This window comes from Centrocercus urophasianus, unplaced genomic scaffold (genome assembly GCF_019232065.1).
Source record: "Centrocercus urophasianus isolate 14NV4802_14NV808 unplaced genomic scaffold, USGS_Curo_1.0 seq_10, whole genome shotgun sequence".
Taxonomy (NCBI): Eukaryota; Metazoa; Chordata; class Aves; order Galliformes; family Phasianidae; genus Centrocercus; species Centrocercus urophasianus.
The window spans coordinates 6,465,030-6,489,625 of record NW_024884142.1 but is presented as its reverse complement, the minus strand read 5'-3'; the positions used below and the strand labels follow the sequence as shown (position 1 = coordinate 6,489,625).

General features: G+C 35.4%; 1 long non-coding RNA gene across 1 annotated transcript in view; it reads right to left on the bottom strand.

The window, feature by feature from the left end:
- LOC122158757 overlaps positions 1 to 12,047 on the bottom strand; it is a 32,538-nt gene extending 20,491 nt beyond the window's left edge. Inside the window, exons 1-2 of the long non-coding RNA XR_006168303.1 lie at positions 11,874 to 12,047; positions 11,253 to 11,328 (exon numbers count right to left, since the gene is read on the bottom strand). This is a non-coding gene — a long non-coding RNA (uncharacterized LOC122158757). The remainder of the gene's footprint in view (positions 1 to 11,252; positions 11,329 to 11,873) is intronic.
- Between the last annotated feature and the right edge of the window lie 12,549 nt (positions 12,048 to 24,596).

Sequence of the window (24,596 nt, the reverse complement as noted above, 5' to 3'; positions counted from 1 at the left end):
AAAGTAAAGAATGGATTTGTTATAAGGAAAAAAAATCATACAAAGAACTGGAGGACTAGGAAGGAAAGATGTGGAATCTTTCAACAAAAAGCTACTTTAAAGGCATTTTCTTACCACAGATATGTCAGAGCTCAGAAATGACCTCAGTCACATTTAAGAGTCCCTTTCAACTCCATACAGTTCTGAGTATCTCTTGATAATATCAAATTATTCTTTTCCATACTTTTTATGAATCAAAAATAAACAAGGCTTTATACTGCATTTTGGAATTCCAAGACCCTAAAATAATTTTATGTTAAATTAATAAAGGTTATCTGTAACATTTTTTACAACTGGAGAATAAAAACGGTGTTCTCTCTGCTCTCAATGCTCTCAGCATGAAATAAATAATACTGACCTCAAATATTTCAGCACAAGATTGGAATTGCTTTTTTTTTTTTTTTTTTAACTGTTACTATTTATTACAAATTGAAATGGATACAAATGTAAATAGAAATGTAGTTTTCAAGTTGCTGTTGATTTAATGCTATAAAATTGGAGTGTCATTGCATGTTCACTTTGAATCACATCTTAGAAGATGATTATTAATCACAAAATGTTGCTCAGCCACTTTGCCCAGTGTAAGCATGGCATGTGGTTCTTACACAGACATGTGACTGGGAAGTATTAGATTGCATGAAGATAAAGACCAGAGAAACATGTTTAGTTGTTTTTTCATATTTTATTCCACTCCTTTAATTCTACCAGTTGATTCTAAACGAGTATTTGTTTGACGAATTAATTATTCTTGATTTGTTTGGAGAACAATGCACTCTTCATCCACTGTGAAAGTTTTTGTCACAATAAAGGTTCCTTCTACGGCCAGTGAGTAAAGGGTGAAATTCCTGGTTCAGGAAGAAACTTCCACGTATTATTAGCCTTAAACATACAAACAGGCTCTTTGTTATTTTACATCCATCCCTTTGGCACTGTGATTACATAGGCCATAGATAAGCATGGACACTTTGTCTCCCTAATATTCATTTCTTGTTTTGTTTTTTTTTTTTTTAAATCCTTGCCAGTTTCTAAGCTTCTCTTTGTTGATTATTCCTACTTCTACAACCTCAATAAGAAATGTAAAGATAAAGGATACTTTTTTTTTTTTTTTAATATGTTAGTGATTTTTTTTTTTTTTTTTTTTTTTTTTTTTTTTAAGAAAGACAAAGTAATAAAAACAATCCATTAATATCAGATGAGAAATCCTCAGATTCCAAACTTATCAGAGCTCAGGTGAAAGCAAACAAAAGCACTCTGGTTATTTCTGTGGGCACCCAAAAGAAAGAGACAATCATTTTGTGCATTTTATGCAGTTTATGTTTTGAGTCACTCATATACTTATAAATGATAAGCCTTCGGAATCCGTTATTATGTCTCCTGAGATTGATAGTTTTATACATTCTCTGGAAAGTGGTTTACAGAGGCAGTTCTCAGCTCTGTGACAAGAAACTTGCATAGTCTTTGGCACAGCAAAATGCTTAAAGAGCTGTTAATTTGACTGAAATTAAACAGAACTTCCAAGTAAAGGGTATGGTTTAATTACAACTGAAAATTTTCTATTGCCTCTAAGCTATGGTCACACATGTCAAAAAAAAAAGAGCATTTTGAAAGTTGGATGTTAATTGTTAAATTATCATATTAGTAACAGAATAAAAAGATTTTCCATAAGGAGAAGTACAAAGGAATTATCTTAACTTTAAATATTTATTAAAAATACATATTTTAAAATTTTAATTGCAGCATGGATAACAAGACATTTAAGAAGAGGTATTTTAGGACAGACAAATAAGCAAAACACAGCAAGCTGACTGTGGGGAAAAAAACTTATGTATCATAAGTAAGCTTAAAGTTAGCTTATTAATCTATTTCTGGAATCACAGATGTTAGCTTCAGTTCACTAATAAGTCCTGAGTACTGTTGTTAGAAAGCCCACACGATTTCCACTATACCTTTGTTGGTACTATAGTGCTACTGATATCCCAAATGGATTTCAAGATAGGATGAAAACTGGCACTTTTTTTTTCTCCTGCCTCCACACCTTCTTAGCCTTAAAATGGATTTCAAGTATATAGTGATTTTAAACCTGCTGGAGTCAAAAAGTTCAGAAAAGGAAGAAATCATAGTTTAAGCTACAGGGAAAAGCTATTGGGCTTTTTTGTTTGTTTGATTGTTTTTAAGAAAAAACAGAACAAATTGTCGAGTTAATTCCTGTAGATTCAAATACATGTACTATTTCCCAACACTGTAAACCATAGCTGCATTGATAAATCCATAATCAATAGCAACTCAGATATCAAATAGAGTGATAGAAAGGCTAAATACCATGAACATGCGTCTTGCTTTCTTTTTTTTTCTTTTTCTTTTTTGTTAAATCTTTTGTATCTTTTTCTGTTATTCCTTCTTCCTGTCCTCTACTTTCCTCTTCTTGCCTTTCCTTCCTCTTGCCTTGCCTTGCTTTTTGAAAGAATTTTTTTACTCTCAGAGTGCTGAGGCCCCGGAAAAGGTTATCCAAAGAACTTTCTGATAAACTGTTCCTGGAACTGCACAAGCTCAGATTGGATTGAGCTTTGAGTAATTTGGTCTAGTGAAAGGTAATTCTTCCCATGGCAGAGGAGCTAGAAGTAGCTGATCTTTCGGGTTGAGAGTTCCCCTTCAACCACTGTTCGATTCTATGATAAAAAATTGAGACAAGTAGCATATATATGAAGGCTACATGCATCCCAAATGGCCCCTGGAATCATCATTCCTGGTACAATAAGTGAAGAAAAAATTGAAAATGCTAGCTTTGTCTTATTCCTAGTGCAAAATATCCACTCTTCTGTTTCCAAACCAAGCAATTCCAGAGATGATATTATTTTGTTTTTTTCTCCTCCTTTCTTCCATTTTGGTCAGAAATGAGTCTGTACATAATTTAGAAGTAAAGGAGTAAAGAGCCTAAGAGAAAAAAACACTCAAAGTGTCAAATATCTTCTGATGAACGCACATACATAGCTTGCTAGCCTTTTTCAGAAGACTAGTTGGAGCATATAACACTCTAGTGGTACAATTACTTCCCAATCTTACTGTGGTGAAACCAGCTGTTATCACTGAACCCAAATCCAAACTGAATCCATATTAACTATACTGAAAAACAAACCTTAAAGAGATCAACAGAAAGACTCAGTGCTTGAGCATAAGTATTAGATGATTTTGTCAAAAGAATTAACCAAACTTTTGAAACAAAGCAGCAAAGATCAACACACAAATTAATAATCCTTTTTCAGTCTTAGTTCAACCATATGCGTTTTCTGGTATTCCATTCTCCAATGTGTTTGACAGCTTGACTTGCTTGGGCATAAAAAGTAGAAATTAAATTTCTTTCCTTTCTTTACTTTATGCTAATGTAATGCACATACTTCGCAATGATAAATGTGGCAAGATTTTAATAGCATATGAAATTAAGAAAAAAAGAACCAGACCATTAAGAGAATGTTAAACTCAGATGCAGTTCGATTATGTAACTAGACCGTGTAGCTAAACCTTGAATTTAAGGACAAAAAAATCTTTTGTATTCACATTCAGCAATATACAATATCTCATGTGCTGTGAAAAAAGTTATCCCATATAAATAATATTGCCAAGGCATGCTTGCAAGGAAGGTCTAAGGCTGAAAAAAAATGTGAATACAACACCAAGGTAAAGCTGTACTACAACAAAAAAGAATATTGTTAGCCTAGTAAGTAAGCAAACTGTCAAGAATATAAAATATTTTTAACCTATTAATTTTTTCCTATTTATATAACATGCATACTAACCATCACGATTTAATCAGAAAGTTTGTTAGTTTGTTCAACTGCATTTTAACACTTTAGCTCTTTAAAATCCTAAACTATAAGAGATAAACTTTAAAATGTAAGTAAAATATTATAACATATTCATCTGTATGTACTGCCTGCTTTATGTTCTTTGGAATACCATGACAAGATAAAGTTTTGCACACATAACAGATGGTTTTAAACATTTTGTCTCATTAAAGCAGAAATAAGCAACTGGGTAAACATCTTGGATTCCCCCTATCATAATCTTGACAGAATCCATCTGCCTCTTGCAGTCTTATTTCAATGTAAATATGTAGACACACTTATATATTAATTTGCCTATTCTGTCTTCATTTACGATTCATTATATATCTTGTAATTTAATCATAGAATCATAGAATGATTTGGGTTGGAAGGGACCTTTAAAATCATCTAGTTCCAATCCACTGCTATAAGCAGAGGCACCACCCTCTTGATCAGTTGCTCAAAGCCACATCCAGCTTGGCCTTGAACACTTGCAGGTAGAGGGTATCCACAATCTTGCTGGGCAACACGTTCCAATGTCTCACCACTCTCATGGTAAATAATTTATTTCTGATATCTACTCTAAATCTGCCGTCTACCAGTTTAAAGCCATTTCTCCTCATCCTGTTTCTCTCTGTCCTTATAAAAAGTCCCTCCCCAGATTTCCTGTGGGCCCCTTTCAGGTACTGGAAAACCACTGTAAGGTCTCCTCAGAGACTTCTCCAGGCTGAAGAGCCTCAGCTCTCTCAGCCTGTTGTCATAGTGAAGATGCTCCAGCCCTCTGATCATCTTCTTGGCCCTCCTCTGGACCCATTCCAACCTCTCAATGTCCTTCTTGTGTTGGAGTCTCTAGAACTCACTGCAGTGCTCCAGGTGGGGTCTCAAGAGAGCAGAGTAGAGGGGCAGAAACACCTCTGTCAACCTGCTGGTCACAATTCTGTTGATGTAACCCAGGATATGGTTGAACTTCTGGGCTGGAAGCTTACGTTGCCTGCTAATGTTGAATCTTTCACTCAAGTGTCCCCAATACTTCTCCTCCAGGCTGCTCTCAAGCTATTTTCCACCCAGCCTGTATTTGTGCTTGGAAGTTCGGTAGAGTAGAAAAATTTAGGAAAGATTAAGAAGTAAATATTTATTATCTTCACTATATATATATTTTTAATACTCATTTCACAGAAGCTTCTTTCAGCTGTCTATCCCATTTTTCAAAATGAGGTCATTTAAGCAAGTTCCACCAATAGTGTGATAAAACGGGGCTATGTAGACTCACTGAAAAAAGGAAATTGCCTTTTTCCAAAATGATTATCTAAAAAGTCATTCACTCTTTCTTTTGTTCTATGAGGGCTTGTAGAAATACAAGGTATTTTTTAAGAAAGCACTTTAATGAAATACTGTATGATTATGTTGTTTGCTGCTCCAAACAAAAATAATGTTTTGCATTAGAAGAGTAAAATAATTCCAAAAAACTCTATCTCACTTCGTTCCAGGCTATTTCATCAGTACCGAGCTCTATAGCTATCTAACCTAAAAATAGGACTTGCCCCATTATTACGATACAACTGCAAAATTTTAATGAGCATCCCTTTATTTCTAACTGATACAACTCAACATAGGTTAGATATAAGTGGCAAGTAGCATATATCCTGTGATCTAGTTTTAGCAGCTGCTGTTACAGCCTGAAACAAGTCAGATTCTCTATCTCCACAAGAGACAAAACACTGGTCTTATGCACAAGTCCGTGTGCTGAACCTCAGGGTTACATCTTTAACAGTACATTCAATAGTGCCTGGTCATAAACAGATTTGTACAATGAAAATTAAATACCTCTAATTGTAAAATCTCAGAAAAAAAATCTTTTATATTTTTGGCCTAGGTCAGCTGGTTCCTAAAAGTTTCCAGGCATTTTTCAGAAGCTAGCAGAAACATGCTGGATATAGGCTAAAATATTACTGTCATATGGATGTACTCAAACTCTGCCAGCTGAACTCAGAACTGGAGAAAACTCTGGCACTGTTTGGTTTCATACTATAAACGTAGCTATGAATAAATATTAATAGTTCATTTTTTTCTGGAAAAAAAAAAGAGTATTCTTCATATGCTAGTAGTTTGATTTTTAGAGAAAATTTTAGGTAGTGTCTAAAAATACTGAGATCTGATATCGTATGAGGTAAGTGAGGTAATGAAGTCTGGCTGCCTCCTCCAAACACTCAAGATTACTGCTGGGACCCAGCCCAGTAATGGCAGGGTCCCAGAAGATAGAATAGTCTGTTGAGATAGTGTAGATTGTTGTGATCAGGTGGAGAGCTTGCCCAGTCAATTGTAAGGACCATCTCCTTTTTAGATATGACTGGCTTTTTCATACCATCTTCTACCTAGTCTTTTTTGTTCCTGCAACTCACATTTCACATGTATAAATCTCCTTGGGTCTGCAGTTTCTACATTCTCCCAGTTCAGGTCCATCCCTACCCCACACAAGGGTCTTCTTGGAAGTGAAGTCTGTAATTTGACAGCTCATCAACCGGTGCGATATGGAAGTTTATTTCTTGTCATTATTTCCATTTTTGCTTTCTCAGATCTATGTCTCAGCATTTTTCTTATGGTTCTTCCATGTTTACTTTCATCATCCTGAACCACAATCCTCACTCAGACAACTGTGCTTGGATGAACATTCTGATATTCCATGACTTTCCTGATCCAGCTTGGTTTCCAAAACTTCCTTCATTTTTTATTAAACCTTTGTTGTACTGAAAAAGGGCTTTGACCATATCCCTCAGGGAGCAGGCACTCTCCTTAAACATATACATATATTATGAGTTTCAGGCAGGCAGAAGTGAACCTTCACAAAAATACCTGGTGTGATACGAGATGCTAAAAGGAAATTTTTGTTGAGAAGATTCTCGAATAATTATTATTTCAAGTCATATTTATTTTATTTTTGCAGTAGAGGCTATTGGGGCCATTATGTGGTGATATTGCATCAGAAAATGCGAATGGCTTTTGCTCCTCTTCTCTGTTGTCTTTTCCAGTTTGTTCAAAACCTAAGGATTTTTTAAAGTACGAGAGCATCCTCACCACAAATGCATACTTAAGTAATGTATTTTTTATTGCAAGTAAGCAATAAAGTACCTAATATTGGACATGAAGAAATAGTTATTCTTTTTTGTCCCCAGACAATTTTTTATCAGCTGTGTGGTGGCATAGCAGTGTATCTTCTATTGGGGGAAAACAGCATTTAATCATTAGTCATTATTAGAGGGACTTGACATTGCATCCCATTAAATTTTATTGCTGTCAAGATATCGTGGTCAGTTCTCAGCCAAACCTACAAATCTGGTTCGGCCCTTGATGAAGGCTAACCAGTGGCACTGAAATAAAGAAAACTGGAAATAACTCAGACCTTGTGATAAAACTTGGCAAGGACAGGGTTGCTGTCTCTATTTTAAGGCACAAAGTATATATCAGCCTTTGACACAATAGAAAGGAGAAATAAAATAATGCATGTGCAAGTAGTTAAGTTCTTTACCAAGAGAGTGGTGAGGTGCTGGAACAGGCTGCCCAGAGATGCTGTGGATGCCCCATCCCTGGAGGTGTTCAAGCCAGGTTGGATGGGCATCTGGGCAGCCTGGTCTAGTATTAAATCTGGAGGTTGGTGGCTCTGCATGCAGAAGGGGGATTAGAACTTGATGATTCTTGAGATCCCTTCCAACCCAAGCCATTCTATGATTCTATGTTTCTATGAAGTAAGTAAAGTGTTACAATCAAAAAGCTCATTGTGCAAATGAACAATGCTTTTCTATTATTGTTTTCAGTTGTGCTACCTGCATTATCTAGAGAAACCCTTGGAATGATTCTTGGAGATCTGGCAATCACTGGTAGTAAGTAAAACATGACTATTGGTTTCAGTCAATATGTTTTCATTTAGGAATAAATGTCTATTGCAGGAAGTAGAGGACTGCTGTTTGGTTCTGTGGGCTCTCTGAAGTATCGATACCAAATAATAATAAAAAACATTTACATAGAGATACTATTGCTCCACTTGATTATTCTGTTGAGGAGATTTCACAACCTTTTTAAAGTGGAGGGGGTTAGAAATAAGCAAAAAAAAAAAAACAAAACCCTTTTTCTTCCCAGTCTTTAATCACAACAACTGAAAGATTAGTGACTTTTAACCTTGAATTTAGTATTTTCCGAATATGAAGCTCATTCTTTTGTTACCGTCTTCCATTAAACTGTTACTATATAAAGTAATGATTTCAAAAGAAAAGAAAGTGATAAGTTATTGAAAGACATATCTCAAAATGTTTTCACTCCCACCAAATTCAGAGAACCATTTCCTCTGGAAGACCTGAACAATGCCTCAGTCTGGTGCAATTTGTTTTAAATTTACTAAGTATGCAAACTGTTCCTTGAAAACGATAGAACTTATCCTCCCCTCTCTCTTCACATCGTACATACAATAGCACCCTACTTTTCTCTTCTCCCTTTATCCATCTTTATTGGAGATTTTTTGTTTTGCTTTTTCTCTGCTTAGTGATTTAGCTGAAACCTCCTCACACCACATACAAATCCTATACTGACAAGCCAGCACAGTTTAAATTATTCACACTTCAGTGTACATGAGCTGCAGTGCAACAATCAGCTGAGCAATCATTCCATTCACTGGTCTCTTCTGAACTTATTAATGACAAATCACAAGAAGAAAAATAGAATCCTGTGCAGCTAATGAAAGCTTAAGTCTGAGTAAAATCATTTCCATATAAGCACATAAAATCACATCAGCAGCAACAACAAAAAGCCTTAGTAAGATTAGCTTAAATGTATAAATGCATAAATAAAGTAAAAATTAATATTAAAAGACCATGGAACAATTGTTAAGACCTATCTTTTGTACATTTGATATGACAGCATAGAGTCACATTAAAGTCTTTAAAATCTTTTTTTTTTTTATGATAGTGAGATTCTTTAATCAATCCTCTAATTATATGCCAGAGATAAAAATAAGACAGTGGAAACTATAGAGGAGGCCAGGAAACATGAGCAACTGCTTCAACTGTTTTGACCAAAGCAGTTCAGCTGACATAAAGCATGATACTGAGTCAGGTTTATACAGCAGGGAAATGGCATTTAGCATTGTAGGTCAATACAACAAATGAGATATCTTGAAACACACACAAACAAACGAAAAAAAAAAAAGAAATGTGCATTTTTAAATTGAATTTTGTAGAAAACAGATGAATTTCTTTATATTCATCTCCCTCTAACATGAAATCTGACTGCTTTTTTGATTGTTTGTGTAAATGGAGAGGAAATTCTCCAGGACATGTGGTAGTAGTGGCAGGCCAGAGGCAGGCAACTGAGTAATGTTTCTTCAGAAGAAAAAGGATAGGAAAAGGAAAAAAACAAGAATTTATTCAAAAAAAGAGGTTTTAGCCCTGATACATGTCGCATATCTTTTGATACACTGATCTTTATGTAACAGAAGTAAGAATCGTGTGGACGTGTGTCTATTTATTCTAGTATATAAACCAACTCCTGGACACAGGTTCTATGACAGGCTTCATGCAGTTTTTCAGGATACTGAACTACAAGCAGATTTACGAGTAAAAGTTTGCCCCTGCCAATTAGCACTGCCTACCCTGTATTGTCCCTTGAAAGCATCCTAGAAGGCTTTGCACCCCAAAGTGCCTCAGTGTGCCCTCAGACTACTCCCCATAACATGGAACTTTCACTTTGCTACTTCAGAAACCTCTACTTCACTATGTTCATACCTCATCAGCTGAAGTCTCTTAAAATGTAAGCTGATGGCTAGCCTCCACCTTATTTCAAACAAAACAACAAAACTCACAGGTAATAGTAGATTAGATCACAATAGCAGACAAGTATAGCTGGGTGCTGACTCTGCTTTCTGTAGTAATGGCTGGAAAGAGGTGGGTGAATTGTAGCAAGTTAAAAATGTAGATTAGTTTGTAGAAGGTAGCTGAGGAAATGATGAAAAGTTAATGGAATGGTCAAACAATGGCAGCTCTTTGAAAATCAATGAATAAAAAAACAGTGCTTAAAACTGAATAAAAATATTATTTAAGCTATAAAGATACATTCTGAGATTTTGTTTAGGGGTTTGTAATCTGCAAACAAAACTCAAGTGAATTGAAGATCACTAAATTGTGAAGACGTTTCAATTAGAAATTGCTATAGCACATATTTTGGTTCTGGCAAGAAAGATTATTCTAATCTGTGCTGTATTATTTTATTTTCTGTCATGTCAGAAGATCTGACAATAGAATTAATTCAGTGAAAGTTCTCAGACAGTTTCAGTCAAACAAAATTTGAATTTAGGGGGAGTGAAGGGGGGACAAGGGATGGGAGTAAAAAAGTCTTGCTCTTGAAATCTTTTGCATAAGACTTCATATGATTTAGAAGCCTTAACTGAAGGCCAGTGATTTTGTCCAACAGCCCAGGCAACACAAAAGGGAGAATAAAGTTAGCCAAGCAACAGTAGGCAGATCTTTTCACTGAATCACAGAATCGTATAACCTGGGTTGAGAAGGACTTCAAAGATTATCTAGTTTCAATTCCCCTGCTGTGGGCAGGATCACCAATATGATGCTTAGTGCAAAGGCAGGACATCTAGTCATCCTAGTCTTGTACAAAGAAGCTCTATTTTATATTTTCAGGTAGCACATGTTAAAAGTTATATCTGACAGACAATCTGAATGGGGAACCTTCTAGCACACACAGTCTTCTCAGGGAAATTTTTTGATACTTTGGTAGATCTGTATATATCATTAGCACTTTTCATTAATAGCTTTATAAAGTTTATATAATTTTGTATATGGTTTCTTGTCTTTTTTATTATTCTTTTTCCTAGAAGAAACACAAATCTCCTTTCTTTTCTCTTTTTTCTTCTATCTCTCCCCAGTTTTGGCAAGAAAGCCACCAGGGGAAATGATCATGAACTAATTATGAAATATAATATCATATTTTATAATTATGAGAGAATTATGAATGGTCAGATCAGCCAGTTCTTTCAGACATTTTTAAAGCTAAAGCCTGGCCCTTTAAAAGAGATATATAGGTTTAGTAGTTTTTTTTAGTAGCTTCAGAGTTTCAAGGAGTGACAGGTGCTGATTGCCCTACCTATGTCTTTAAGGAGTGACATTTCACATTAAGCAGCTGATAGGGTTCTTATTCAAGCATCACAAAATCTTATACCTTTTAGGATACTTAGCTCAGCAGATAGGAATGGGTATTGTACAGTTAACAATTCATTTCTTCTCTTTCTAGCTCTGTGTTAGATCAGTGTCAGCTCTTCCTGATCACCATTAGAACAGAAAAGAGATCAAACTCACAAGTGTATATAAACTATTTTAAAGTAACAAGCCATTAAAAACTTACCATGTGAGATTATTAAAAAAAATTGTGATTCTAATGGGGTGAAATTATGCTGCTTTCATTCACTACTGGGTTGTTTCTGGAACAGAAAAAAAAGAGTATGTGATAAGGTTATTTTCAAGCAGTTTGATTTGCTGTCTTTAAGATGAAAAAAAAAAGGTATTGTCCATGTGACAGCCTTCCGTGTAAACAAAGCCAAATTGAGAAATTCTTCTGTTTTGGACTGGTCTCCATGATAAACTCCATGTTAGGTGGAATGCCAGAAGTCTAATGTGAATACTACCCCAGTTTTCCCTGAAGACTTCGTATCAAGCACAAGACACAGCCCTGAGGAGACCTTTATGTATGGACACAGAGAAATATGAGTCACATTCTGCAGTCTGAGAGCACAAGCTAAGCTGTTATGGTGACACAGCCAAAGGGTTTTATGTTTCCCCAGTAGATCAGAGCACTTGTGACTGAAGGCACTGTTTGGCAACAGAAGGAAATACTTCTGATCCATACATTTTTAGTTTGCAAATGTCACTGGATTCTGTCACTTGGCCTCAGATCAGTTCTAGCAGAAATCCCCCTTGTAATCAAGTGATCCAGCATAGCAGCCTTATTTGGCTTACCACTTCTTACCTATGAGAATAGAGCTTGCTTCAAAGGTTCCACATCAGCTACTGGAAGCAGTCTGGCCTTGGCAACATGGAGCTCTCCTTAGTCTGGAAAATCTGTTTCTCTGCTGCAAAGAGCAAAGCTATTTCATTCAAACGTAGCTCTTTATTGCTGTCTGGAAAGCATATGTTATTTCCAGCTGTGCTAGGTGCAAGAAGTAACTATTCAAAGATGGGTTGGATATATTTCCCTGGGTCTACTTCTTTCCATTTCAAAGGAGATGCTCTGAAACCATTCTGTGATGAGACAAACAGATATTGATTGCTTAAATTCTTCTCTTAGGCACAAATGTTAATGAGCTGAGGTGCCCAGGATAATATAAAAGCAAATCTGTGTATCTGTGAAACTTTCCTTAGTGACCAGACTGTTGCACAATTATCATTAATTATTTATGGATGTTACCACCCACATCGTTACAGACTCTTTCCAAGCTATCCCTGCCTGAACAGTAATATTCCTTTGTACAAAAAAAAAAAAATAGCGGCAGTGATGTCAACAGTGTTGCAACCAGGCCGTATCTGACCCATTTTGCACTGTAACTATTGCCATTTTCTTAAGCTCTAGCATAGCAGAGTAGAAAATGTGACTTCCAGAACTATTCAAGAAAGCATAATTATCCTTGATTGTCCAAGGGATCTATTTGTAACATTAGACTTTAAGTTTAAAGACTGCAATATTCCAGGGAAATTAAGCATGTTGCATAAGGGAAATGAATGCATGTTGAAAAGATGCATTATTAGGTGCTTAATATAATCACAGTTTCTGGATTGCTGTAGAGAACTAGGGCAGTATTGCTTTGAAAACTGTTGTGTTCATGCTCAAATTTCTCCCTACCAGACACATCATAGAATAAGAGAATCACAGAATCACATAATGGCCAGGGATGGAAGGGATCTCATGCATCATGAATCTCCCACCCTCCTGCCACATGCAGGGCCAGCAACCTCCACATTTAATAGTAGACTGTCATATACATGTGTAAACTCAGGATATGTTGAAAAAAACCTACTGAGACAAATAGGATGAATGAGTTGAGCTGTTGCATTGTACACACCTGAAAAATTAATTTCCTGTCTAAATAATCATGTATGTTGTCTTTCTTTTCTTTGCAGAAAGGGAACGTAGAAGATTATTGACATCATGATGGATTTGAAACAGCTCCAGAGGTCGATTCTCTACACTCAGTTTAGATAATAGCTTAGATATCCTCTGATCTGTGTTAATTAACATTTCAGGAGCTATCCTCAGAGATGCCTACGCTAGAGATGTGAGATATACTGCCTGCTATGTACCTGAGATTCTCTACCTATCATACATATGCCTCAAATGCATGCAAATATTCAATACTTTTTCCTGTATAAGAATCAGTCAATTACTTAACATTGGATCTGGTACAATTTATATTTATAGAGAGGGGGACGAAGAGCTATGACTCTTATGATTCTACTTAAATGGAAATAATTTATATGCATACAGTGCCTCATAGCAATGTTATTTCTCTAGCTATTCTTAGAATGGTCCTTATTACCATGTGACTCATAGGACAAAAAAAATCATTTAAACAATTTAAACATTTTTTTTTTTTCCTGCCCGTCATTTATAATTGGTTTGTGCATTAGAAACTGATATCCTTCATTTATTTCTGTGTACACAAGCGTGTGGATAATTGGGAGGAGCAGGGGCAGCAAGCAGGTATCTGTGTATGTCCAAGGAAAAAACATCCAAATACAGGTAACTTCTAACATAACTGTAACATATAATCTTGAAAACACCAACCTTTTAAAATTAATGAGAGAGCCCTTTCTTAATATATCCTTCTTGTGGTAGAAGGTACTGTGCTTGCATTTGTTATTAAAAGGATGCTAATCATTGTCTTCTCCTTTTGTGTGTCTATTTAGCCATATTGATTCATTTCTGGTCAGAAGTGGAAAACTACTTTGATTTGGAGGGCAAGTTTATGTAAAACTGTTTTAACAACTTTTCTAACACAGTGGAAAAAATATATATATATACATAGCTGATTTAGCTAGAAAATGTTATCTTGGATTTCAATCTTTTCTTGCACTTTAATAAAAAATCTAAATAAATTAGTACTGTGAATATTAAATTAATCTTCAAACTTCAAAGAGTAAAATCTCAACCTTTTTTCAAGTCTTTGGGAATTTAAATTTTGGTTGGAGTAAAATAATTTTATTTAGCAGCTATATGGCAAAACAGTGAGAAAAAAGTATCTGAGAAAGTGTTGTAATTTCAAAGGTAAACCAGAAAGATAACGTTATGTAAACATGAAATTCTGGTTTATCTCAAATGTGTTATCATTTGGATCTTTGGTGAAAAATCCTACTAATCAGTGGGCTTATTGGAATTTACCTATTGTGTTACAGAAAACTTATAAGTAAATTAAACAATTTTGTTCATCACATATATTTCTACTGATTAATTTGATAAACAGTATGACTATTATATGGTCCTACTTTTGCATATCAGATTGTACAACCCATATCCTTCTACCATAAGGAAGATTAAACTGAAACAATGCAAACTGGATAATTGTCAAATCACTTCACTGCACTCCTTCTTTTCCAAAACAGAGAGGGGGGAAAAAATAAAGGAAGTTCTTACCTACATATAGTATGGACAAATAACTGCATTAAAGTAATTATACTCAAATCCATTAAAGCATTAAAAAAAAAATCAAAATTAAAATTGTTACTTCAAAACTCTACGCAAAATATGAGAAGCATGTTAACAAACATGACTGGGCCCTTGCTGTGCCTAGGCTGTGAGCTTTAGTTATGTTATTGCTTAAGCCAAAATTTAAATATCCTTATACCAGATGGTTAACTTTTTTTTTTTAATTATTATTATTTTTTTTAATTAGTCTGGGATTTGTCTATTTCCCTGTGTTTGTTAATATTGATTATTTTACAACTCTATTGAGCAGAATAGACTCAAAAGGAATTTGTTTATATTAACACAAAATTAAAATCAATTACTCTGTCCAGAAATGAAGAACAAATTCATAATTGAATAAAAAACAGACAAAACAGAAACATCAGAAAAATCACTATAGAATTTCAATAATATAACACTCAGCAATTATATACTCTTGTTCAGTTTCATCTCATCAAACAAAGGATTTTCATATTAGTGTAAATTCAAGTTTTCTATGTATCAGTTTCAGATCATGAACCAACCTTATGCCAAGCAGCATCTTACATTTAACAAAAATCCCACTGATTTCAGTAAAACTACTTAGATAGAAATACTGTTCATGTTAGTAATGATGGTCAAAATAGATAACAGTGATGTGTATCATACATTCGAGAACTATTCCAGATGTTGTTAATGTATCCATTGCCATAACAGTTTTCCTTTATGCCCCTGAATTTTTACCCAATATAGTACTGCATAAATTTTATATTACTGCATGAATTTCATATTATAACATGAATGAAATGTGCATAGCATTTCCAATAGCTTTTCTTTGTTTCTTTCAGGATATTACTTATGACACTTTCCTCTGGAGTAAATGCTGTGAACTGGCTCACATTTCCCTACTTCTACTCTTTTGAAGAGTAACTATGGATAAGAGCTCATGGATAACCAGTGATGCTGACACACATATAGTTCCTCAAGACTTTACCCTCAAAATCTTGCTGTTTCACTGGTCCTGTTCACTTCCACACACCAAAAAAGCTCTCCCCAACTTGGAATTCAGGCTTGAGTACTAGAAGGTAAAAATCTTGTTTGTATACATTTTGGGACCAGAGCAGAGTAATATAGTTGTCTTCCTCGTAGAATCAGTTGCCAATTTTGATGGACCTATTAACATAAAGATAATATCTTTCCTTTTGGTCCTCACATTGATCATTATCATAAACCAAGATTGCTACCAGCCAGTGAGTGGCTTAAGCAGGCAAATAAAGGAGGGCTGTTCTGAAAGTAATGCCTCTTATTTTATTATGTTGACCAAGATGCCAGATGCAGATGTTACTGGTATGTCAGTAGAGACTGAATGTTTCCACCAATATTCCATTACATTTTGCTGTGATACAGCAGATAGCAATAAGGGGGGGCAGTCTGAAAAAAATGGTGTCTTGACATGGAAGGACAGACGAAGCAAAGGTATGTGATTAAATTCCTCCATGTAGAAAAAATGGCACCTATTGACATTGACACTTGCTGAAAGTTTATGGAGAGCAAACAGTGGATGTGATCACAGTGAGAGAGAGGGTAATATGTCTCAGCAGTTGAAAAAGTAGTGGGGCACTTTCACTGATACAGATTTTTATGAGTGGTATGCAGGTTCTTAGAATCATAGAATCACCAAGCTTGGAAAAGACCTATAAGGTCATCTCACCCAACCGTCCTCCTATCCCCAACAGCTCTCACTAAACCATGTCCCTCAGAACAATGTCTAAATGTTCCTTGAACATGTACAGGGTCCATGACCCCACCACCTCCATGTGCAGCCCATTCCAGCATCTGATCATTCTTCCAGGAATGTAGTATTTCCTAATATTCAGCCTTAATCTCCCCTGGAGCAACTTGAGGCCATTCCCTCTAGTCTTATCACTATTTATATGAGAGAAGAGGCCTACACCCAGCTCACTACAACCTCCCTTCAGGTAGTTATAGAGAGATATGTCTCCCCATGCCTCCTCTTGTTTATGACAGGTGAAAACACATAGCTAGCAGTGGTGCCTATGTTGAAAAACAATGAGATTTTGCTCTATCAAGTAGTGTTATTTTGCTCTTTGTTATAGTTTCAATAGAAATAAACAGGAGGTATTACTTACATTACAGAGCTACATATGTAGTATGTGCATTCCACTTACAGCTGATTTCTTGTTTTTATCAACAGAGCCTGTATCAGACAAATTGTAAAGACAACAGGAGATCTCACCCAAAAGAGGTTCATAGGATTTCTGTGTCATGTAATCCCCAAAACATGTTTTCTGTGTGAAGACTAGCATTCAATTATTCTTCACGTTCATAAACCATTACAGGTGAACTATGAATGCCAGCAAGAACATGATGCCTGGATTCAAATATTTTGTAGCTATTACAGTGGGAGCAGATAACTATCTTCTCCTTTCCAGTAAACATTGGCATTGAAATATATCTGATTTTAAGATGCTTGACACTGACAATTATCCTGCTTCATACATCTGGACCTCAGCAGTAAGGAAACAGATACAGCCTAAAAAATAATAATAATAAAAACAAAATTCTCCACATTCTTGCAACACATAGTTGAGCAACCAAATGTGGAAACAGAAAGCAATCAGATAGTCGAATAACAGAACTAACAGAACCACTAAGAATCTCCTTTGAAAACTCTTCAGACTATGGATTTTTCTATCACATGAAGTCCAAACAAAAATCACTTTACCAAATACTAAATACTGCTTGCAATCCATCAGAATTGTTTCTATCTTTTGTTAAGTGAGGATGTTTGATGCATGACTTTGATGCTAGTGAAGGCACAAGATCTGCTGGTATCATCCATCAGAGGTGGGAACCGGATCTTGAATGAAGAAAGTATCTTTTGACCTCATCTGTGCTTCAAGCTGGAAAGACCTCATTGTTTTACATCAGACAGCATCCTGAGAATCTGCTAAACTGTGTGATCATGGAGGAAAGGGAGGGGAAAAAGAAACTGGCACTGTACAGACATACACATTGCCCAAGCCTGAAACCATTCTAAAAAGAAGCCAAACAAATAAACAAAACAAAACAAAACAAAAAACTATGCTTGGAAATACTAATTGCTGGCACTGGGAAAAAAAAAAAAAAAAGTCATTTGACAGAAAAAAAAATTAAAAAAAAATTGCAGAAGTAGCATGGATTAAATATCAAACATAGTGCACAAATAAAGTGTTATATTCCAAAACTGTTGACCAGAACAGTGCGTAACAGGAGATTATTAAGATGAACAAATGGTTGCAGAATTAACATGATTGAACAGGTGGTTCAAATTACTGTTCTGGGCAGCAGCTTTGTAAGAGCAATAACAATCCAGTCTTGACTGCAGAAGAACATGCACACATATATGCCAGTTGAGTCAGCAGTGCTTTGGACATCTGTTTAAATGGCAAGATAAAATATATTTGATAAGTCTAACAAGTTTTGATTGTACAAAAATTGACCAGATGTTTAAAAGTAATGAAAAAAATTACACTTAGGAAAGACTTTTTGCTCTTATTAGAAAAGTTATGTTCTTATTCATAATTTGAATTTCTAAAGCTACAGCCTCAGAAGACATATTTTCAAGTTTTTCTGGCAATCTATTTATTTTATTTTATTTTTTATGAAGCTTGAGATTCTTTCATAGTCACATGAACACAGGATCCAAGAACGCACTGCATGTTTAACAGGTATATTATAGTCCTATAATACACAACTACTGGCACTAATGGAGCTCTCCTGATATTAGTAGAACCATATAATTACATATCCATAGATCATATGGTCATCACATATGTAAGTGCAAAGGTATCACTGGACTAATTTTAGAAGAGAACTGGAAAGGTGAATAATTTTGGCTACATTTACAATAGGAAAGAAAATGATGCTGGGACATTATCTCTGGTCACCAAAGCAAGAGGCATGGTTTGCTTGTATCCATTCTGTTAAACTTTCTCTCCTCTCTATCTGGCTGGATCCAAACTGTGTACTTAGCCTATGCTAAATGCCTGTGTTATATCTGGGAAACATCCTGGAGGGTGTTAGTCTGCTGAGGCGAGTAGCAGGCTAGGGACTATTGCAACAATTAAATAAGGAGTGTAAGCAGCTGAGTCCTAGTGCCCACATAAGAATATTGCCATAATTCTACCATGGATAAAATCTGCAGATTATGCTATTGTAGCCCATATGGCTAATAATGCCATGTAATTATCTGTTGAGTAAAGGAAAGAAAAGGAAAAAAAAAGCTACACTGTGGAGAAGATGAAGGAGGGAGGTGTCTTTTTTTCAAAAAGGCAAACGTTTCTTTTGCTGAGCCATTACTGCTATTTATATGCTTTCTGCTTTCCCAATTTGCTGTAACAGTGTAACAGAAAAGCCCAGCCAGCAGGCTAACAACACTCAGTAACAGCTGAATTAAAGGGTGAGAGAGATTAGTTAGAGGCCAATTGTCCTTCGGGGGACCTGAAGCTGGAGAACATCACTGGGAACAGAGGAGAAACACGTGTTGGTAAGATGGGAGAGATGCTGAACATCTAGAAGGGCAGTGAAGATGGGACAGGCTTAAATGGACTGAGAAGCTAAAACAGATATGACATTTGCATGCTAGGGCTGTATAGAGACATAGTCACAAGTCCTTAGGTAAAAGAAAAAAATGGGGAAGCGATGAAATAATTAATACCAAATAAAGAAATAAAGAAATAAAATCCACAATTCTGTTCCACTGATTTCTTATTTTTAGGAATTCAGATCTGTAAAATAAATGGAGGATCTATATATGCTTTTCTACAGGACTGTTTCTGCATAGACAAACTGTTCTTTCAACACAAACGAGAGAGGGTTCAGCTGGCTGGAATGGATGATACTGTGAGGACAGGTAAGACAATAATTGTATCTTCATTAGTATGATCCTCCTTTTCTGTTTTTGTTTGTTTGCTTGCTTGCATTTAGTTACATTTTATGTCCAGGGGAAAGAGAACTGTAGTAAAAACAAACAAAACAATAAAAAAATATTATTTTCATGGCTGACAAATGCTAGTACACAAAAACAGAGAAGTAGTGAAACAGCCAAATCAATTTGAAATGCTTGGCTGCAAAAATTATTTTCAAGCTGTATATACAAGAAACAAATCCCTAATCTCCTGACAAGCTCTCTCCTGATATGTGCAAGAATATGCTTTCATCAGTATAGAACACATCCACATAAATTCTTGAAAGAAACATCTGGATCCATATAGTAAAGACAAGTTGTAATGTACGCAATGAATGTAGTCTTAAATGGTCTCCAACTAGTCAAATAAATCTGTTTGAATGGTCAAATGAAGTGCCTTTACACTTAGTTTTATGCCCAGACAGGGTCAAATTATGCAGCTTTATCAACAAAACTGACTCTACTTACAGTACAAACCAGGATAGTGCAAAAGTAAACGTTAGAAGTGTAGGAGTACGCCCATGGGCTAATAAGCCACCCAAGAGTTAGAATGCATTAACACTCAGCACAGTCATGTCAGAGTACGCAAATTTATCTAAACAGTGTCAGCAGTTGAGTTGCCTTATGCCCCAGTGTCTTAGGCCATAAGGGAGTTGAACTATGACTATGACCCTTCAGAGCTTAAATTAACTGCATAGAATTTATTTTATCCAGCGTGGGCACCTAGAAATTTCTTTCGGTCAGTGGAGATAGGTAGGGAATTCCCAAAGATGAGTCAACACTCATATTTAGGAGCATAAGGTAATTAGTTTGAACAACTAATGCTTAGTTACCTAAATTAGATTAAACTATATGTGTAAATTAATATATCTTCTGAATATAAAACAGTTTGTTGCCCTAATGAAGGCTACACTTGCATCTGAAAAGTGAATGCTAGTTCTTTCTGAAGGAATAATCACTCAGCATGTATTGTCATGAATTTTTAATAGGGATGAATAAATCAGAAAAAAATGGAGAGCTCTGGAAGTATCTTATAATGCATAATATTATCTTCTTGAGTAGTACTCTTCATGGTGAGAATATGACTCGGGTCATATAGTGTTCAGTCTTTAAGGGTACTGCCAGTATATCGTGGTGTCAATTCTGAACTGCCCCTCATTTCTTAAGAACTGAACTCTGGCTGGAAAATCATTTTATTTCTCCATCAGATAGAAAGGAATATCTGTTGGGAATAGCCCAAGCTATCTTTAAATTGCTGACTTACCAGTAAAATTGTAGTGAATGTGCATTGTGTAAACAGTAAAAAGAGTACTAATCACACCCTACTGACTTTCAAAACAAAGAATTCAGTGGCATTCTGCGTAGAAAAGCTAAAAATCCATAGATCTCCAATAGCCTTAAGCAAGGTACATTTGGCTTCAGTAAAACTGCATGTTTACTTTCCAGGTTCTCTCAAAATGCACTTCATGTTGCTGAAAACAGATACAAGTGGGTTCCACAGGGTAGAATAAGGACAGACATTACTGAAAATACACATTAATCTACACTTTTTGATCCCATCTGTTTAGGTGAAAATGTGCTGCTTCTTTTGTGTCCTTCACAAGAAAACATTGGCTTTAATTCCCGATTCCCTCTTGTATAAATAATATAAATTACATGAATATAAATATGTTCATGTAATAATTATAAGTGCAGCTATTTGTAATAATGACAAAAGTAGAAAAATGTCAATGGCACTTGCTTGTATTAAAAGAGTAAAATTACGCATCAACTCACTATGACAAGCAGTATCACAAATGCAGTTATGAAAAAAAAGGTATAGTGAGGTCACTCTTTATGGCTGTGCATGGTAGATCAGGCACGTAATTCCTATTAACATTAACAGAAATTATATGCTTAAGCTGCCACAAATGCTGCTGAGATTTCTTTTTGTGTTATAAAGCAAAAGCCATTGATGTCCATTGGAAAACCAAGTTCCACAACCAAAAGGACAGACACAAAAAGTATACTTATATTATCGACAGAGTTACAGATTGTGAAGACCAAGACAGCCTCAGCTTAGTAGAAAGGGAAAAGTAGTTTTTTCAAGCATGGTTATAACACCTTTATTTTACAGTTTACTGACATCTAAAGTTTAGTTAGTTCCAATCTTCAAATAACATCCACGTCCTCACTAGGACCTATCTGTTCTTTAGATATAGACACAGAATAAAATAATGGAAATTAATAGTATAACAGTGGTAAACCAAAAATCCTTTATTAATCACCAGACACTCAAATGAACCTGGGTGTTTAAAACAGTCAAAAAAATGCAATACAACTATAAATTACTTGCCAGGATGTAAATTACATAGAGCTTACGTTTCCTTTTCTTTCAGTGAATTTTTAATGTTTTTTATCACTGACATATCTAAAGATGAAACAAAGCTCAGAAGAACATACAGGAAATTCTGAATTTATACTGGGCATAGTTACCTTCAGTCTACAGAGACTTGATCTGGGGAGATGAGGCTTTAAGAAGGAAACAGGTGGGTTTTGTTTGCTTTATTTCCCTTCCTTTTCATAATGTAGTGAAAACTCCATCAAACGCTTTGTCTGACACTCATACGTCCCCATCACTGCAACACTGAAACATAATGTTCATAATCTGTTCAAAACTCACGTCTTCAGCAACATTTATTATCCCTATTTTTATATAAAGAATCTGACCGAAGCACACTTTCTCCAGGAAAAGTAGGAGGCTGGCAAAGTGTGGATCAAGGTCTCCGACATTATCCTGACAGCATTTAGACTCAAAGTCATTTTGCTTTCTCCCCCAGCAGTTTCCCAGCTTTGTGGACAGTTCATTGATGCAGCTTCAGCTCCTTCAAATAAACTGCACCATTGTGACTGACAGCTTCATTGATAACCTTGTAAACTACAGGGAGAGAATGATGGGTGCTGCACACAGACATGATATTCTTTCAGAAGCTAATATTGATCCTTCTGCTTAAGAACTGTACAACTACATTCTTAGTTTATCTTGTTATTGTGGTGTCATTATTTAGTTGTTAGATGATCTTTGGTCCTGTAAAACAGATCTTTGGTCCTGTAAAACAGTTACCTAAAATGCAGTATAGAAAGTGAAATTTTACCACTCCCGAACCAGGTCAATATGCACTTTTCACATTCAAGAAAAGAACAATTTGGAGAAAAAATGTAGTGACACAAAGAATTTAGTTTCTTCTACACTTCCTGTCTTAAATTTTTTATTTGAAAATTTGTTTATACAAATTTGCAGTTGTTTCTTATGATTACATATTTGATTCTAAACCTAAGTAGGTTTATATTATTAATAAAATTTCTGTGTGACCTGTTTTGATACATTAGCTTCAATGTTTGTAAGCAAAACAAGGAATGAGCTAAGTCTGTATGTATATCTCTGAAATGAAAGTCACAGTCTCTGTGAAAATTCTCACTGCACAGAGTAATTAGTTAAAGATGCTTTTAGATTTCATACTTTCTTCTCCAGTAATTTAAGTAATATTCTCGTTAGCCAGAGGTGCGCCTGTGTTAAATATAATCTGTAAGTACAAGTATCACAAATTTACCAGAAATTATAGATATCTCCTGATTTTCTGATGGTATATTAACGATAATCATTTATTAATTCAATACTTCCCATTCAGGTATGATGAGTCTTGCTCCTTATAAGACTAATATTAACAGAACATTACAGAGTAAAGCAAAAGGAATTAATCTGTTTTACTAACTGTCCTTGCAAAATTCTGTAGTCCCATCTCCTTTGCTCTGTGCTGACATGACAGGATTAAAATCCTTAGTCAGCTTTGGCAATGAGACATTCAGTTTTATCTCCACATGTAGTAAAGTTCCCATTTACATGGGTCAAAGCTATATGTTGGTCGTGTCTTGTCTAGCTCACTACAATTAAATCATAATTATTCACATTCTTTAAATCTGGGTTCAGGATCCTATTACTCCAACATGAAAAATAGCTGTTGTTTAGAAAGCATAGCCTCAGCAATTCAGTTCCAGTCACCCTATGTCTAACAGTAAAGCCATAGACCCCATGTAACGCAAAAAATTGCCAATTTCACACTTGATTTTCCACCTGCTCCACTCTGTACATTTCCTGCTTCTTGTTTGTCTTTATACTTTTTACAGAACTATTTTGGATCAAATCATCAATAATCACCCTGTTAAAAAAGTGCCTTGATATAAACAGTATAATTCTTAAATCAAATTTTAAAGCTTTTGAGTTTGCCTTCCTCCAGATCAGTGATTTCAAGTTTTTTCCAGGTTATAACTTAAAGAAACATGAAACTCTTCTTGTTTAGGTGCAAAGAAAGAAACTTTGATTCTGAATATACCCCATTTCGACCAAGGGAACATACCACATCCCCGAAAATCCATGCTCTGGACTTTAGGTAGAAAACTTCAGAGAGCTGAGCTATGAATCCTTGTTCTTTCCCAGACTCTCCTTTGCCAGTAATTCAGACAGAGGAAATCTCATACACTGAAGTGATAGTGGTGTCAGTCTTTAAACAAAGTTCTCTGTCAGAGAACGTGCTTCCTTGTTTTCTTCTCGGAAATCCATTCATTTAATTGTCTGTCCACACTCAGACTCTCTTTTCCAGTCAATCAGGTAGCCTTTCCAGGGATGGAACTTAGCTGTTCTTCAGAGGATAACTCACTCCAGGGTCATTCTCAAAAACAAAATCGATTCTTCCATTACTATTCCAGTGACCTTTATGTCTTCAGAGAGTCACACATGCTTTTGTGCCTCCCAAGAGCATGTAACATCCAATCCTACGTTCATACTTTAAAAACAGACCTCACGGATTTCAGACATTTCAAATTAAAAAAATAAAAAAATAAATAAAAATAGCATACGCTTATAATTGTTCCTCACACACCAAGAGATAATACATATGGCCCAAGGAGGCCTTGTCCTTCTATGTTGTGATTGTTTTCATCAGAGAGGAAAGCAGAGTGGACATTGCTTACTTCATCTTCAGCAATGCTTCTGATACAATTATAACATCCAAAAACATCCTTTGATCATA